The sequence below is a fragment of the Acomys minous genome, assembly GCF_964271855.1.
Source record: "Acomys minous genome assembly, chromosome: 15".
In the NCBI taxonomy this organism is placed as follows: Eukaryota; Metazoa; Chordata; class Mammalia; order Rodentia; family Muridae; genus Acomys; species Acomys minous.
In genome coordinates, this window is record NC_140497.1 from 48,334,447 (window position 1) to 48,352,677 (window position 18,231).

An 18,231-nucleotide genomic window follows, 5' to 3' on the forward strand; every position below is an offset into this window, starting at 1 on the left:
CAGCAGCTAGAACAATGAGGGCATTACCTTCATTCAGACAGACTTCCTCGTTCTTTTGAGTTCATTTAACTAATGTACTGTCTTCTCAGAACGGAGGTTTCTTTAGAGATCCCACGCCTGCGGCCCTGCTTGGTCTTTTTCATACCAGGGCTGTCCAGCCTGCTATTTTTCAGGAGGACTGAAAATGAGGTTTAATTTCCAAACTATTCAAGGAGGCTCTTGTGGGGTGTCATTCACTGCACTGCTGACTCCTGGACCAGCACAAATTGAATTCCATGCATGCGTGCTTATCTGCCTTTGACAGCCCCTTGGAGTCTCCCGCGGTGCAATGTGGGTACAACGGCTGGCTACATTCCTAGCCCCACCCATAGGCTCTGCTGGTTTCCCTCTCACTGTAGCTTCTTCTAGGGCTGTCTGTAGAGTCTACCCCTGCCCCCCTCCACCGCTGACAGAAGCCTTCTCTTTCAAATGCCAAACCTCCCACAATGTTTTTGGGACAATCTCCAGATAAGCACCACTGCTGTGCCTCGAATAATAACATATTTTAATTTAAAAGTAGCCAGAGTCCAAAGACTTGGGAGCAATTGCTGCAGCTAATCAGAAAGTGGGAAAGGAAGCTAAAGAGCAACAAAACAAAACAACACGGTTTGTCAATGAATTTAGGTATCTAAAGCATATACATATATCTCATTCACAAAATAACTATTTTTCCAGATAAAGTTGAAAGAACATTATTTATTTACACAATTTTCGTGCTTTTCTTGATTTTTGAAAGACATCTTGTGATTTTTTTGCAAGTGAGAACTGCATATGATGAAGCCCCAAATGAAGGATCCTATTAACCAGTTGCTATCCTGAGGTCTGAGGGACCACACCATAGAAAATTGCTTGGCAGTAATTACTGCTTAGTCTTTGCTGGTTGACCAGTTGGCTCCCACTGCCCACCCCCACTCCATTTTCATGTTCCTGGTTCCTGATGAAACAACTACCAAGAAACAGAGAACAGTGTGTATCTTGAAGATGTGTGCATGGCGAACAGTATACTTCCAACAGGAAGTTAGTCCTTTCATCAGAAGGCTGGCTAGAAGATAAATGGCCAAGTTACAGACTTAGGTTTTGCACATAAAAAATGAACAGAACAAAATATAGGAATCGGGCACACTGTGAAACATCCTTACAGAATCGTTACATGTACAGGAAGTGGCCACCCCACTAGAACACCCATCTTAAATTGAGCCAGGTGATGCTCACCGCTCTCATTTCCCACCTAGACCTTTATAGAGAATAATGCATTCTGTGTCTGAACCAAGTTTGCTATTTGGATCTTTCTCTGCCCACATGAGCCGTGGTCCTTTCTTATGAGAGACATTTATATTAGGAGTCAGAGAAAGAACACAGGAGAGCAGTTTGACTTCTACATGATGGCGCATTTGACTCCTCAGATTTTCCTTCGGAGGTAAAATTTCCTCCTGCTGACAGCAAAAATAATTGCTGCACAGGGAGTTTAACTCTAGTTTCTTGGTGGATTTTTTAACACTGTAAGCAATCTCAAACAACAAAGTTTTTCAGACCACATCCTGTTTCTGAGCAAAGAAAATCAACTTGTGTTCTGACATCCAACCCAACAGCAGTTCATTGCTTCACTGTGGGGAGTCTGGTTATTTTTTAAATTGCTATTGTTATTTCAGATGACGGAAAATGACCTAAAAATTAAATTTTAAGGTACGTAGATCACCTGTTTTTATAATAAAAGTACAACTTCATGAAGTGAATTTTTTTAAAGTTTCCTCAGTTACTTGTGTATTAGGACTGTGTTGTGTCCCACAATATAGAGACTATGATGCATAATTTACCAGTTTTCTCTCTCCATTTGGCCTCTCTTTTAGGGATGATTGTATAGCAGACAAGGGAATAGCTTTAGCAAGAGTGTATTGCATTGTCTAACTTCATCAATGTGTCTTAATTTGCCTGGTTGAAATCTATTAAAATACTTCAGGCTAGTTTTAGTTTTTCAAGCCTCTGCAATAAATATGATCCTGCGTTCACAGTAGATCTTTTCATTTGGGGTTCCCTTCCAAATAATTATCAGACACACCGAAAATGGAAGCATGTTCATGAGCTATTTTATGGCTGTGTTCAAGTGCTTTCTATTGTTGGAGTCTGGGACTTCCCAAGTCTCTTCAGGTAGGAGGCTGCTTTGAGAAAAGCAGCTGAGCTCCAGTCCTCCCAGGAAGACTCCTCTCTGTTCACCGATTTTCATTTTTCTGTCTCCTTGTCCATTCTTTTCATTTAAAGTCCTTCCTTAATTTACTTTATTTGAGGACACTAAAGTAGAGAAACCTTCTGAGGACAACAAACTGCTAGAAACAAGTTAGTATCCGGGCCAGGAGTCTACTCTCCTTCTTCGTGGTAGTTGCCAAGGAAATGTTGGAGCTGGAGGAACGGCCCAGGTGTTTAGGTACTTGCTACTAGAGGACTAGAGTTTAATTCCCAGCACTCAAATCTGGTGGCTCACTCTCCTGTATCTTCAGTTCCTGGGGGATCTGAGGCCTTCCTCTGGCTGCAGAGGAAATTCACATATAATCATAGAGAGACCTACAGATAGGCTGATGCACATGTATTCATAAAAATAATTAAGTACTTATTAAAGAAAAACCCTTATTTACATTGCTGTCTTTGTTTTGGGTAGAGGTTCAGGAAAAAGTCCTGGTGTCAGGATTTCAGGGCTGGGACCTGAGGACTAATGAAAGACCTCACTCTTTGTAATGTAACACAGGAAAAATTGTGACCCAGAAAAAAATGCCAGAGTTCACACTTTGACTTCTCCCTCTACTTCCATAAAAAAAATCACAATAAAAGGGTACAGTTTCAAGAACTATAATTATAATTTACTAACCATGTACATTTTCCCCAAATGACAATGATGATGTGTTTTAAGAAAAATACTGATAATTACGTATTTTATTATATTTATATTTTTAAGAAATACAGTCGAAACATTCATCAACTACAAAAGGGTCAAAAATGACAAAATAAAAATTCCAAATTAGTGTATTAAATAGACAGATCCAGCAAACCTCACAAGTCTCTCTTCTCACCATCTTTTTTAACTTGACTTTACTTCTCTTTCCATCAATAGTGCTTGGATGGTGTTCATCTGCCCCTTTAATCTGCTTTGACATAGTGACTCCTTTGTGCAGATACTATGTGACAGGACATAACTGATGATGTTTCTGTTCTGAATCTTGGCTTCGTAGGTTCTTCCTGTTTTGATGTTTTGTCTTTAAGTATTGTTGCAACCATTTGAATAATGTTTGAATGCCTTCTTTCAACAGGTTTATATATTTTTATACTCTGTTTATATGCATTTGGTAAGTGTACCATGTGCTTACCTGGTACTTGTAGAAGTCAGAAGAGGGCATCAGATCTTCTGGAACTGATGTTCTTGACAGTTGTGAGCTGCCACGTATCCCCACCTTGGTCTTCTGCAACAACAGCAGTGCTTTTAGTTGCAGTTCCATCTCTCCTGCCCTATGAAATGACATTATCAATGCAGCACCATCACATCCTTGTCCCATGTCAGCTAGACACTCGTAATGTGCATGTGCATTTAACCTGTCTTTACCCATCTTTTCAGGTGAATTTGGCAAGTGGCAGATCCTGTGACCACCACAGTTGATGCAGATCAGCATGATTATCCAGCCAATGTGCAAATGTGTCAGCAACAATGGAGTGATTTGTAGGTCTGTTCCACAGCATTAGATATTTCATGTAGAAATTGACTGATGGAATGAAGAAAACAACAACTAACATCTTAGACTATGGATCTTGCAAAAGTTGAAACAAAAGAGGAAATTTTTTACAAAACCCTGGAAAATAATGAAGAAAAATTTCCCAGAGGCTAAGAAAACTACAACCAATACATTGCATCACCATAAAATAATTGGCAAAACAAGTCCATTCAATAAATATTAATATAGAAAATAACATGTTGTATATTCAAACTTATCTAGAAATGTTTCCGGGAAGAAAGCAAAACTCCAGGTCTTTTCTTCTATCTCTAAATGATAAGGCACAGAAAGAACCACGGACGAGAAAAGGAACTGAGGTTCTCAAAAGAAATTTAAAGAAGTTCAAGCAGGAACGTATTTGTAGAGTTAGAAAATAAAATCGTTTATCTCTGTAGTAGGTAACAGATACAGAGATCTTTGGATTAATACCAACTCAATGATGTGGTTAGAAATACCTTGTGAAGATTTAAAGACTTAAACTGGTACCAGTTGGACGTCTGAGCTGGGTCTACAAAGGACTTCAAGATTCTCAAGGACATCTTGTCCCAGTAGCCTGCTTGCAAAGTTGCAATGCATATACAAACAGAGAAAGAGGAGTGTAGCGTGAAAAGCATTGTTGCAACGTTTCTGTAGTAATGTATTTAAAATCAGATGTGTAATATGATCAGACACATAAGACATCTGTAGAGATTTTAAGGAGGCTGTGTGTTCAAATATGGTAGCAGTTTGCACTAAAAGAGACAGAAAATTTAAACTGTAAAATGGCTGAATTTTCATGTATCTATGTGCAAAAAGGAAGCTGCAAGGTTACCAGTTAAAATTCCAACTTGGGCTAGGCTAGGGTTTAATCTTAAATGTCACACTATTTGGATGATGAGAAACCTAGGAGAGTATTACACCTACTCCTTGAGGTGTTTGTAGGGTGTTTTCAGAGATACTTAGATCAGAAGTTCTCTTTAACAATCAAAGGACGTTATGAAAGGTTGGAGGTCACATCTAGCTGGGCGAAATAGGTCACAAGGAACACGCCTGTGGGTATTTCTAGTTTTTACTCCTCTTTTGTGCTTCCTGCCTTCCATAAGATATTGAAGTTCCTTCACTATACATCCTACTATCCTGTTCAGCTACTGACATTCATTCAAGTTACCATAACATTCTGCCTAATCATGGGCAGGGGTGTGAGGGTTGGTCAACCATCTTCAATCTGAACCCACTGAAACTGTGAGCCAAAACAATCCATTATCCTTTTAGTAGCTCTCAGTTATGCAAAAGTAATTAACACATGCTGCTCATCCAAGGAAACCAATAGAATAAAAAAGGGGGACAATGTAGAATGAACAGCTGTGGTACTGGAACTGAGGACCGAAGGCCATGATGTGAGTCTCAAGCACCCATGGAGGGAGAAGGATGGCAATTGAGGACCCCTTTGTGCTTCCAAAGAAGGGAAATGTGGCAGCAGACAACCAGGGAGATTGTAGAATTTCCAGGGGGTATAGCGTATAATTTCAAACACCTTTCCAACTGGGTATTTACTGTGATTGTTCTGTCCTCAGCCACGAGTTCTATTAGCCACTTTTCTCATTGTTGTTAGTTACCAAATACCTGAGAGAAGGCAAATTAATGGAGCAAGGACTTACTTGGCGTCACCATTTGACACTCTAAAGTCCATCATGGTGGGCCTGGTATGGCAGAGACCATGTGCCCAGCAGTGCTCAACTTTCCTCAATGACCTTTCACATCTTGCTGGACCAAGAGGTAGAGAAAGAGGCTACAACCCAGTTGGCTTTTTATTCAGCCCAAGACTCATTGAATGGTGCATTCCACATTGAGGGCATAGCTTTCGCCACAGTTACTCCTTTATGAAAACACCTTACAGGTACACTCAAAGGTGAGCCCCAAAAGTTGCTAGGTGTTTCTTAGTCTGATTTGGTTGACAGTGAAGTCTGAAAGGTTGTCTGTTACTGTTTGTTTTTTTTCAGAAGTACTTGGATAGAAAAGAATTAGATTTAAAAGTCCCCATCCAGATATGATGTGTACTATGAGATCTTAAATTTAGAAATTACTGACAACTTATGAGTGGGTGACTATACATTTAAACATAAATATAGGCCAATACCAGTGGGACACCTGAGGGAAGATTCTGATAAAAGTGGCCCAAATCTCTACATTTTATTGCACTTAGCATTGTAGCCTTTCAACTGCCATAGCGTAGGAGTTCAAGTGATGAGTCAGTTTACCCAAATGAGAATCTGAGAGAACAAAGAAATTCTGAGAATGGGTTTCAGCATTCCTTCCATCTTTAGTGACCATGCGAACCAGTCTAGATTGGCCTACTGGGCATTGAGAAATAATCTAGTCACCTTCTCACCCATAATGATGAGGGCTGACTGTCACCCCTTAGCTTAATCTGTAAGAACACTGTAGACACGTGCACAAAGCAAACTCTAATATGTTTGTCTAAGTCATCCACGTTTGCATTAGCAATAATGTATAACCAATGCTTAGATCCTGAACTGTGTGTTATTATTGTTAGATAACAACAGAAACTACACATCCCAACTCCTGAAGGACCTCTACTACCATTGGATTTTAGGTAGAAATATATTTACTTCTGTTTTTACAGGGAAATTCATGGTGTGGGTAGGAATTAATTTATTGTTTTCTTCACTGATTTACAAAGAGAAAGGATAGCAATTGAAGCCTTGGTAGTAGATTAAAGATTTCATATATAAAAATAACTGTCTGACTGAGCCCTCTATGCTGGAATTTCAATGAAGATGAAGATATGAAAAGACACTAGAAGTTGATGGGCATGCTGTCTGCAACACATGAGCAGAATCTTGATGAGAATCACTCATGGCATACATTTCACATATAAGGAGAACAGTGGTGTCTGGGAGTAATACCAGTTATTGGCCAGAAAAGGAAAGGTTTGGAAGTTGACGTGAACATGAACCTGCTTGGCATACCTAAACTGTGTTGTAATGCATCTCTGTCCTTTGTTTTTGTTTTCTAAAGCCATTGGGTTTATGTTGAAGAAATTTTTATCCTCATTTTTTCTGTGGGTGTTATTGTGTTTGACCCAATTGTCCACCTCAGTAACTGGACTGCCAAATGATTTAAAGCCTGCCCAGAGATTCAGGCCTGTGACTTCTAAGACTATTTACAAAAGAGGACAGATTGTGTTGTGAGCTCTTTTAAGATTTTAGAATGTGTTTGCTTCTACCTGCCTTGCCACCACCAAGTGAGAGCTGATTCAAACATGAAACTACAATGTAAGGCAAATGCAGCTGAAATCTTGGAAAAAATTAGTTCTTCTGAACTTGGTTGAGTCACTACTCAAACACAAGAGTCAACCTAGATCCCACTCTTAACTGTTTAAATTTAAGGATGAATTGTTTCCTTTTTTAAAATCTGTAGGATTTAAGTGTCTCTTTCACATGAAAGTATTTGAATTAAGATACTATATATCTAAACATTAGCAGTAACCTGAGAGGAAGAGTTGTTTCAAATTATGAAGTACTATTATGATTTATTATGATTATTTATTGTTAGAACTTTGTATATAACAAAAGGATCACATTCTTAGACTATTGACACATCTCTCTGATAAGCAGAAAGCTGGTAAATAATTTGACATGCCGACTGCTTGGAAGGTTGAATAAAATGTATTTTAACTGATACAACAACATAAAAGAAATATTTGCAGCGTTGTGTGATGTTCTGCTACATATAGATAATGTGTAATCAGCTTAGATGTATCTAGTCCTCAACTATTCTCTATAAGGAAGATTTTTGAAATTTCTTCAGCTATTTTTTGAAATGCATACATTATTATCCATAGTTACTCTACTGCACTTTATAAAGAGAGAGTTCCTAGTCCTCTTTAACTATGACAGCACTCATTGAACAATTTCCTCTCTACTACTCTTTGTCTCCAGTAACTATTATTTCACTCTCAATTTCCATGCCATCAAGTGTTGACATTGTACCCACATCTCTCTGTCTGTATGTATTCACAGAAACAATGTTGCATGTGATGTTTACTTAAGGCTAGTGATTTAAGACAATTTAAAAATTCTGAGTTTTTAATCTTTGATACTTTAATAGTTATCAATCCCTTACAGGTGATTCTTCTGCCAATTGTTAAATTAGAAACCATAAAAGAAACCACTTCTCAATCATTGGAGACAAATGGTACTTGTATAAGATGAGGAACCATTGACTTAAATGATAATTTATCCTCTGTTAATTGTTCTTTTGCAGTAGCACATTAATTTCACCAGGAACTAGCTTGTTCTCAGAGTCTACCTCTAACATGTTCTTTGTTGCACAGTTAATTTTATTGAGTGTCTCCTGGAACTCTGGAAACCATGGAACTGTGTACAACTCTACCAAGAGATTTCTCTCTTCATGTTCTACAAATAAAGAACTTTAGATTATAAAGGCCCTTGTGTTATACCCAAATTAGCACTAGTCTTTCAATACCAATGTGTTCACAGCAAGTTGAAGTATATACTTTGTGTTAATAACCATAATTATATTTATTTATCACAGAGTTAGATTTTCCTACATCCATCACTCTACAGTATCAACCTCTATTCATTACATATTTAGTATGTAGACCTAATGTGGATATTACCAGTTCACTTAAAAAAAAGTGACTATGTCCAGTACTCCACATTGGGTTCATATCAATCCTGTATCAAAAACTGTGATACTCATCTATACTTGAGCAAGGGAATAAGACTTGAGATGAGTCTACAATGACTAATTACATTGCCATTCATTAGATGATTGTTAGTGAAGGCAAGGAGAAATGTTGAAGAGTTGAAGGGGAAGACAAGGGGAAGACCTGAGGTAATTGAAAGAACTGCAGATCCTGCCTTCCAGTGGGGTCAGGATCAAATCTATTTCTGCTTGGGCATTACTCATGCTGTGAGGGTTTTGATTAATTATTTAACTGTATGAACTCCAGTGTTCTATGCAGAAGAATAGACATGGCACCTTGGTTTTAATCCTTTTATTACCTTTTCAATACAATTCATTTATCTAGGAAACCAACAAGAATTACTTACTGCATAAAATAGCATTTCCACTTGTATGCTTAGTTTTAAAGTGATAAAATAAAATAAAGTGCGTATTTCCTTAAAAGTTTGATTTACACCCAAGATTGGTTCAATAAACTATTTAAGATAAGTTTTCCAGTTTTTTTTTTTTTTAATTTGAGCAATAGTGTGGGATGGCTGAGAGAAGAGAATAGAGAAAGTACCTGTTTTACTCCTTCATCAAATAGCCTATCTGCTATAATAATCAGAAGTATACTCACATAAGGTCCATAAAGCTAAAACAAAGCTGTATGGGCCAAATCTGAAATGTTCCAAGTTTCATGTGCTTGAACATCTGGTCCTAAGTTGGCACGGCACTGCTCTTTGTGGAAGGTGTGGAACCCTGCTAGCAGAGGTTGTTACTCAGAACCATATTACATTGAAGGTGCTGATTTCACTTTGTGCCCTCCTTTTGTTGAACTGCTAAAGTGTAGACCATCCATACCATCTATTTCTGGCACCTGGGGTAGACTGGTTCCTCTGGCCACGCCATCCATGGTGGATTGACTCCCTGAAGCCGTCCTTCTTTCCTTAAGCTGCTTCTGTTATTCTGTCACTATGACAACAACAGTAAGGAATCCATGAGCTGCCGCTTAAAAGTTATTGAGAACAGGGGAAAATGGGGACATAGTAGTTACATAGCACTGCAGCAATTCTTGACAGTACATCTGCTTATAAGACAATAAAAATCCATTATTATTTAGGTATAACTTCTAAACTCTAAATTTTTGTTTTGAAACTCAGAATATTTATTTATTTATTTAAGGGGTACAAGAGGGTGAAAGGAGAGATGGGGGAGAGAGAATTGGGCCATAGCCATTGGTTGAAATAAAACAGGTTAACTCAAATTTGTCATTGAATAACAGATGCTCTATCTTAAGGATTTCTTGAAGGGTGTAAAGAGTCACTTCAGATCAACAAGGAGGAGTGCAGAGAGACAATGGGCAAAAAGTCCATGCTTTGGACATTCCTTGGTAATCCAAGAGTGAGTCTTGTCTTTCTGTCTGATGGGAACTTCATGAAGAACTTGGCTGCCACATCTGGTTCTCCACAACTCTAAAAAGGGCCTCCTATAGGAAAAGAGGATTAGAGAAGGCTGGGGAGCAACAGGAAGGTCGGAGAGTAGGGATGATTTAAAATGGACCGTGTCACAAGGTGGGAAAAGAAACTGGGATAAAACCACAAGACCATACTGAGATGTATCTATTGCTTGTGGATTAAAGTACTCAAGTTGATTTTGGTAGATTAATATAATATTATAGATGGTTTTATATACAAATGACTCATTAAATATTGACTTATGCAGGACAGAAAATTTAAATCTTTCTTGCAGGTGCCTCTTTACAAAGGCATAAATCACTTTTGGAAAGCAAAGAAAGTACAAGGATTAATAATCTTGTTTTTTCTGCTATTTCATTTCTAGACTGCCTTGGAGAAAACAAAGTATTTGGTGTTTAAAGGAAGAATCTTTTTTTTAATACTAACTCAGATTTGCATCTCCTGAACAAGAGAATACTTTTCACATGTTTATTACAAGAGAGTGTGCCTGTGAATTCTATGTGACGGTGTATATATTACTTTAAGGAAATCAGCTATATTGTTAGCATGTGGTTACTACGGAGATGAGCTCTGCAACATCTCCATGACAACTGGTCTGGAAGGCTGGAGAAAGTCTGACCTAGAATGCATTTGAGTCCAGTCTCTACCAAGGAGCCCCTTTCTCCTATTTGCCTTCCCTATCTTAGCTAGTTTTTTCCCTGAAGTTTTCTGTCAACTTTGATCAGTCTCAGGAATGTTCTGCCATGACAACCAATTTGCAAAATAATGGTAATCCAGAAAAACAAGAATCTTAGCTGGCTTAGAACCTACATAGCATGAGCAGTCAAGTCTGACCCCAAAGACAGCCACCCCCATTTCTGGCTCTAATACCTTTGTGGTTGATAGCACACTCAGCTACAAAAGTGAGAATTTATGTGATGGTATTCTCACTAACAGAAGTGTTTGCATATTAGACCTCTAAAATGCAATTTCCTCTTGAAACAGACTGCATGTGTTACTTAGAAAGACTATAGACCTCTGCCTTTTTCTGTAATTGATCATGGCCTTACCTTCATGTAGGGAAGTAAAATTCGTCACGTGTTCAGCTGATGAACTGAATTATAGTTTTCTAGTTGAATAGTCTGCTACATTGGATAGAGCTGGATGGGAATGTTCTGATGTTTTAATAGAACTGCAATATGTAATGGGGCATTGTGTTTAGAAGGTTTGCCATTGTAGAGAAGCAATAGGCTATATTTAATTCTATTTGAATTTGATTTAAATCAAGCTGTGTACACACAGGCACAAATCATTGTACATCACCATACTTTATGCTTGAATTTCTTATACAGGTAAACAGACTTTTGGACATTGACTTCGACTCCGAGAGCCTCCATCCATCTGTGACCCTGCAGCATCATAGCCTAGACTTTTATGAATAATTGATAGCTTATGTTCACACACACACACACACACACACACACACACACACACACACCATCCCTTCCCCCTGACTGAGCAGAAATTTTAATTTCTCTTTTCCTTTGAAGCAAAGAAGAAAGAGGTGGCCTCCAAAAAAGAACCACTTTGTGGCCTTCATTCTTTCTTCCAGAATGTTCTGCTTCTACTCTAAGGATAGTTAGCATGACTGAAGTTCTCATGTACCTTCATTTGTTTCTAGAAAGTTTCTTTCATTGGTTGTTTTCTAAATGCTTGAATAAGAGCAGGATACTGAGTTAGAAGCAACTGGTCCATTCCTTTTGCTTGCTCTCCATATGACCTGTGCTAAGTTGTTTCCTGAACTTATTCCACTCTAGGAAAGGAGAGCTATGGGCTTTTATCTTTCACATTTCTCTGATGAACATTTCTATGCATAACTTAATACTGGAAGATGCAATGATTTAAGAAATACTCAATGCAAAAAATGTGTGCCTCAAGGAAACACTTGTGGCACTGGAAGTGGTGAAGACTGAATGACAGGTATTCTTCCAGTGACGAAATGATCCAGTTTAAGCAAAGTTAAAGTATATAAAGGCAGGTGTATTGGGGGAAGCTCTCAGGTAAGTTCACTGGTCCCAGGGAAGTCACCATACAGAGTGAGAGAGAAAAGCTGGGGTTGTTGTATGGGGGTGTAGGACAGAAAGGGAAAACATGCAGTCACACACACACACACACACACACACACACACACACACACACAGAGAGAGAGAGAGAGAGAGGCGGGGGGGGGGGGGAGAGAAAATGCCAAGAGGAGGAGGAGGGAACCAAAATGTCTCATTATATAGTGAGGGGAGAGGAAGTCCCACCCCTGGACTGGAAAGTTTTGGGTAGAGGTCAAGGTATGCCAGCTATGTAACGGATAGGGACTGAGGGATTCTGGGAGAACCTGGAGGCCGGCTCTGCTTTGGTTTGTTAAACCCATTTGTCCCAGGTATGATTTCCAATACCGAGCACATAGCAGAACATGGGAAGAAGCACAAGCAAAGAACGATTCGTTTGCTTCTCTTGGGAACTGAAATAAGAAATGAAAATATAGCTTTAAGGTTTATGAGAGTTGATAATGAGTGTGTAGAGACCTTGAAATTCTAAAAAAAGGGTTTTTTAAAAAAAATAATAAGCAACAATGGCTGTTATTCTCTTATAAACAAGGTAAATCCTGCTACTTTGTTCAATTTCATTTCCGAGTTGGAAGTCCATGGTGAATTTCTTAGAGTACATCTAGGTATTTTATTATGTTATGTTTCTGAGATTAGTCTACTGTGATTTATCACATTATATTCTTGTGAGCTAGGCTTTGAAACACTGAGGCCAGAGATTAATAAACAGAAAGACCTAGTAGAAATAACTGTACCAGAGTGGCTCAAGTGAGTGATGCTATGTCTCTGATGGTGTTGTCATGACAAATTGATTGTTCTTCATGCTATTAAGAATTGGATTGTATCCCTGAAATGGTTTATGCTTGAGTTTTATATAACAGCAAAGAAAGTAGAACCAACATGTAGAAATTACACTCAACATGACTTGAAAGGTGTGTTCAGTATGTGGTTCATTTAGTATCTTATTCCTTAGATTTTTGAAATTATACTTAATTAGGTATACAGCTTTCTCGGTATAAAGAAAACAAAGTCAAACTAACACTGATTTATTGGCCGGAACTGTTGTTTGCAACCAGAAAATTCTCAATGTTGACTGCTGAATTGTGCTGATGCAAGAGTTCTGTATGAGTGAATGACAGGACAATGGAACAGTACTGGTATGCCATTGTCCTGTGCAGTCTAAACCAACATATGCCATTTTTTCTTAAAGCCTACACATTTCTAATGGTAAAGTTAACCAATAATTTTATAAGGTAATAACAGCCATAGAATTGAGGATATCTGTATTTATATGTCTACTGAAATTTTATTTTATTTATTTATTTGTGTGTGTGTGTGTGTGTGTGTGTGTGTATGTATGAAGGAGCAAGGTAGTTGTTGTTTACTCTCTTTTTAATGTTTGCTTAAAAATCAAGTTTTAACAATAATTACCTTTACTTAAGATGTCTGTTTAAATACCTTTGATTATTCTCTTCTTATGTACTTGGGCTTGAACAAACCAAATCTATAGTGCTAATGGAGTTGCTTAGCTCTAGGAATGGGATATAGCCCATTCTAAAATCTTCTTATTTAATAGCCAATTTCTCTTTTGTGTGAAAGGAAGCTTTTACTTCAAGTGTGCAGAGAGGATTAGTCTCAAGTGTTATAAGGACATTTCAGCAAAAACTCAAATGTAAATTTACTGTCAAATTATCTCCTTTTCACTCAAACTTCAAATTATTTCATTTCCTTTCATATGAGCTGGGGTCATTGTGGACGGCAGCCTCTTCCTATTGTAGTGCAAGTGTGATCTGGGAATATTCACTCTGCAGAGCTGTGTGCTTGCTTGATAGTTTGATTAAAACTATTCTGTCTCTACTGCTTGTCTTCTAAGTCTTCTTCAGTTAAATGCCCCTTTGCCATGGAAGATGGTTTTTTTTTTTTTGAAGCTTGCTTCTTGTCACCGAAGTGGAGGTCAAGCAGAACAAGAGAAAAGGGCCCGATTACCAGAGTCCAACAGGATTTGTGGAGGCCATGAAAGAGATAAATGATGCTTAGTGCTTGGGAGAGTTCTAATTTGTCTCTTGGTCCTGGACTACCTTGACATTCACTTCTTTTGATAGACTAAGTATGCTGCTCTTTTCTCTTTGTTTTTTCAGGCAGAGTCTTGCTATGTAGCCTATGTTCATTTCTGAATCCCAGTCCTTCTGCCTCCAGCTCACAAGTGCCAAAGTTAAAAGGCCTGAGCCATGTCTAACCACATCCCACCCTTCTCTGTTTTCATCCCACCCTGCCTTCAAAAAATTAGCCAAATGCCATGCAACAAAAATAATCCTTGCTTTAGGTGGACAGGTTGATTATAAGACCTGTGACCCTATGTTCACTGTGACCTCTGGCAAGTGCCAGATATGATTACTCTTCAGGCAATTAATGTTTTATTTATTAGACAGCACCTACAATGTAACATTCTGGTGTCATTGAACTATCATTTACTTTCTTGACTTAGTAAAAAAATCCCTTAGTGATCTGAAATCCCCAGCCTGCCTGGGGCAGTTCTCCCAAGGCAGGCTGCTGTCACCACTCCCTACATTCATGGTTTACATTACCAGCTCTGCTCATCTTCTTTTATTACTTAGAAATGTCAAACCCAATACAACACAAAGCGGGAGGACTCTGACTCATATTTGAAGACATTTCCGACTTAGCGTCAAGCAGAAAACTAAAATTTACAGAATGGCATTTCAAAACTCTAAAAACGTGAGGGGGCTGTGACTTGACTTCACAGACGGTGCGGATGTGCACGGAGGACGTGAACGAGAATTACAGCCCTCAGTTCTGTTTGGACAGGAACAGCTTAGCGAAGGGGTTTTTTGGGGGTGAACAAAATGTAGGGTTTGGTTTGACGGAAAGGAGTGGCACAGTCAGTGCATGACGGAGAAAGGCCCTTTCCCCAGGAGTGAGAAGCCTCCTGGGGAATGAGTCTATGGAGGCTCATTCAGCTAGCCTGAAACTTTTGCAAAGTTTTGGTGCACCGCAACTTCACCTCCCATTGATATGGAAGAAATGCATTTCTTCCACATCATTTGTAAAAGAGTAACAACAGAGTAGCTCTTACTCCAAAGGGAATTAGAGTTTATTCTCAATCCAAATACGGGTACCTAAGAAAACAGATTTATATTACATCAAGTACCATGTTCCAACGTCGTTACATTCATGAAGCTTCAATGGTAACACAGCAAAGTCCATCACGAGTCAGTATAATTCTCAAATATTGCTTGGTCCCAGCAAAGCAGAGAAGTCTGCTTTCTGATGACGTCCCTCACTTCTGCAGTTGGTGGGAATCTATCTGTACATTCCAAAGGGACTGAACTAATAGTCCCAAGGATGTTAGGTCTGCAGAGAAGTAGGCTATGAACGCGAAGTTTGTGGGCTAACATGACCCAATGCTATTTGTCCTGGGACTGCAATGCAGAGTCCTTGACACGCTATTCAGTCATTTCACCTGTTGAAGGCTGAAGGCAGCCATTGCTTCCCACTACTCCACATAGCCAGGATGTTAGTTAAAGGTGGTTTATAAGGAGTGAGTGATAAAGTCATAATACTGGTTTTCAGATTTGTTCTCTTTCAATGTTCTGTTTTCTACTCTAGATCTTTTGTTCTTTCATACAATTTTAAAAATAATTCATCAGTAGCCATAAAATAACTTGCTGAGAATATTTAGGGTGAACATTTCACTGTATCATGTGGAGAAATGTTCATATCTTGACAATCTTGTTTTCCTGTATATGAATGTGGGCTATATCCCTACTTCTTCCTATGTTTTATTAGATTTATGGCCAGGTCTTTATTTGAAGGGGGATTTGTATAATATCAATAGTTTACATTTTACTTTACATATATTAAAAAATTATTGAACTTCATATATATTTACTTTTCTAAAAATCTTGTTACAATGCATTAGTTCTAGGAGACGTTTTGAAAATTGAAAATATAATAACATTTTTATTTTATTATAACTTATTCACATTACATCCAGTTGTAAGATTGTAATCCCCTTGCTCTTATGCTTCTGTTCCCAACCTTCTTCCCTCTTTGACCCTACTCCCTGACCCTAGTCCTCTGACAAGAGGGGTCCTTCTCCCCCACCATCTGACCACAGCCTATCAGGCCCTACCTGGAAAGCCTGTTGTCCCCTTCTGCTGTGTTCCCACAGGGCCTTTCCACCAAGGGGTAGTGATCAAATGTGGGCACCAGAGTTTATGTTAGAAGCAGCTCCCATTTGTCTTTCCCCTCCCCCACACAGAAAATAGGCTGTCCATTGGCTGCATGTGTACAGGGGGCTAGTTTCTCTGCTTGTCATGTCCTTGGTTGGTGCATCAGTATGTGCAGGCCTCCGCACATCTATGGACACTTGATTTTGACAAAGAAGCCAAAACCATACAATGGAAGAAAGATAGCATCTTTAAAAATGGTGGTAGTCTAAGTGGATAGCTACATGTAGAAAATGCAAATAGATTCATATTTATCACCCTGCACAAAACTGAAATCCAAAACATGGGGTACAGAGATAAACTGAAACTTTTGTATTTACCTATCATCTGTGAACAATGAAATGTAGTTCCCCCTTTCCAATCAATATGCTTTATTTCCCTTGTTTAATTTCTATAGATAGGGTGAGTGACGAGGAACAGGTTGTAAAGAGAAGCCCCGGGAAAGGACATCTTTGTCTTACTCCTGACCGCCTACCTTTTTACTATTAAGTGATCGTGCCCACAGGGTTTTACTACTATTAAATAAAATATGAAGGATTCTCTCTTGTGGAGGGTTATAATGAATGTGCCTTTCATTGTGTCAAATGTTTTTTCAGCATTTATTCATGTGATTATATGATTGCTCTTACTTGGTAGGATTGATAACATCAAGACTAAAATGAGGTGCTTTCTAACATTGTCCTGCCTTTGCAAGTTCCTTCAGAACCATAGAAAGCCAGAGGTTCATCAAACAGAAACCCGGAGCAAGTGCTGGAAACTTTTCTCTAAAAAGATCATTGCTGCATTGCTTAAATTGCTTTCTGTTGTGAAATGGAAGTAATATAATATCACACCCATTATATAGAGTCAGTAATCAGTTTTATTACTATTTTAAACCAGAAGAGAGTCTGACATTCATGCCAGCCATCACACCTGCATAAAATTTTTGGTTGCTGGACGTGTTTGCTTACTAAGAATAAACACCAGTTGATCGGTGACTCTTCATTTTATACACTGATACAACATAGATTTAGTTTGATAAGACTGTAGTGAGGAGTTTTGAATAATGCTTATGAAAATATTGCTATTTATTTGTTTTTACCATAATGTATTCTTTTCTGATTAGATAGATGTAAGCAAAAAGCTAAAATGACAGAACTAGTGAGGAAAAAAATCCCTCATGTTTTTCTTCTGAGAGATTAGGGAGGAATTATAAAACTTATTCCTTAAGTGTTTGGTATAATTCATCTATGAATCCATGTGGGCCTGGAGCTCTCTATCTAGAAGCTTATTAATTATTAATTCAATTTTCTTTCCCTTTAAATACATATTCATTTTATATATTATAATTTATAATTAAGGGGTTTTTTTTCCTTTCCATTCTTTACTGGATTTATTTACCAAATTTTTTATGTTAAAATGTCTCAAAGCTCCATCTCTGAGACTTTCTCTTCATTACATATGATCTTTTCTTCATGACTTCTTTCACTCCCATGGCTTTAAATGCCAAGGATTGATGTTTGGGAATGTGTGTCCTTAGAGTAGGCCCTGCCATTCTAGCTCTGCTGTTTGGTATTTTTAATTACCTATTAACATTTCAATTTGACTCCCTTAGTCACTTCCCCAGTATAGAGGAAATTTTTACATTTTACTTTGATTTGTATTTCCCTTCATCTCCCTTTTGTCGTTTAACAATATCATCATTAGTATGTTTAATTAAACTATAACTTGTCAGTCATAAAGAAAAAAAGTTCTTCCTCTTATTATATGTTTGTCATCAAATTCACAATATTTTCAGATTATATTTTTTTTTGTCCTACAGGGTTTCATTACTTTCCCCATTAACATCTCAGGCCTAATCCCCATTATCTTTTACTTGAGGCTTGGAATAAGCTTTCTAACTATGTTTGCCCTTCCCCCTTCCCTCCTCCTTTCCTTCCTCTTTCTTCCCTTTCTCCTTCCCTCCCTC

General features: G+C 38.2%; 1 long non-coding RNA gene across 1 annotated transcript; it reads right to left on the reverse strand.

The window, feature by feature from the left end:
- Positions 1-309: 309 nt before the first annotated feature.
- LOC311585254 lies at positions 310-9,404 on the reverse strand. The gene is made up of 3 exons (XR_014775164.1): positions 9,345-9,404; positions 3,393-3,531; positions 310-617 (listed from the first exon to the last, which is right to left on the reverse strand). It is a non-coding gene; the product is annotated as an uncharacterized lncRNA (long non-coding RNA).
- Between the last annotated feature and the right edge of the window lie 8,827 nt (positions 9,405-18,231).